Consider the following 1,340-nt stretch of genomic DNA (forward strand, 5'->3'; position numbering starts at 1 on the left):
GATAAATTGAACCGTCTCTAATTTTAGGTCCTTGCATCATAAACTCACACATACAATACATTTACACACTCAACATTTTTAAGGATTTTTATCCACCACCTAGCATAGTCAAGATTTAAATTCGAATGCATATTGAAAGATATGTTTTTTTTTTTTTTGTCGTAGATTGAACAACCCCCAATTTTAGGTACACAATATATTCATACACTCCTCACATATTTTATCACATTTTTTTTCAATTGCATTCTCTAGGATTTGAACTCTAGACCTTGAGGTGGGGAGGGGGGAGAAATGTCATTAGAGCCAAGGCTCATTGACAAAAAGACATGTTAATATGTCATCTCAGCTAGACCTTAGTGGCTGTTTTTTTTTTTTTTTGTCAAACACAACTAACTGATTACTGGCCCAACAAGTTAAGCTCCATTTGTCCTCCAAGCCTTAACACACAATGCAAAGGGCCTCCTAGTCCAAAAAAAAAAACACCCAGGAAGGTCAAAGATTTGATAATATCTCAAAGTTTTTCACTAGCATTAGTATACAAACAAATTGACTAGAACTGAATATAGATCAAACAACTCTTAATGACCAACAAAAAAAACAACTCTTAATTGGTAGTATACAAATGTTTCTTTGTCAGTGTTTTGTGTTTTTAGCTTTTAAATGATAGGATATTTTTTAAAGCACTTATAATTTTTTTTTTCAAAATTAATTTATACATTTCAAAATTAAAATATCTTGATATAATTTTATAAATATTTAAATTTATTATTATTATTTATCATATTTATGTTTATTAAAATTATTTTAAACTTTAAAACAATTTACCAAATAAAATTATTACAACTTATATTTATTAAAAATCACTCTTATTTTATTTTACCAAACATAACTATCAGAACTTAAAAAAAAATTGAAAAACACATGCAAACTTTACAAAACCCAAAATTAGCAAAATGCATTTTTTTGTGGTGGGTGGTTGATGGAATAGCCACGTGGCACATGGGACAGGTGGGAGAATAAGATAGGGTAGGTTGATGGGTGGCTTTCGTGCATGGTAAGGTGCAGACTGCAGTGCCCACAAATTACTCATTTGGGCTTCCAAAAGTGGCGAATACCCACTAACCTATTTGGATTAGGGTTCCTTCAATTTGTTCCTATCTCTCTTGTTGGGGCCCAGCTTCACCACACGGGTATGTACATTTTTCATGACCCAAAATCAAGAACACGTTATATATATTTTTTCCAGCATGAAATTATAAACTTAATAATTAGAACTGATTTAGGTTAGTTTACTCGTCTGATTAAATAAGTGTTAGAATTTTAAATTTTATCTTATATAT

The sequence above is a fragment of the Arachis ipaensis genome, chromosome B03 (assembly GCF_000816755.2).
Source record: "Arachis ipaensis cultivar K30076 chromosome B03, Araip1.1, whole genome shotgun sequence".
Lineage (NCBI taxonomy): Eukaryota > Viridiplantae > Streptophyta > Magnoliopsida > Fabales > Fabaceae > Arachis > Arachis ipaensis.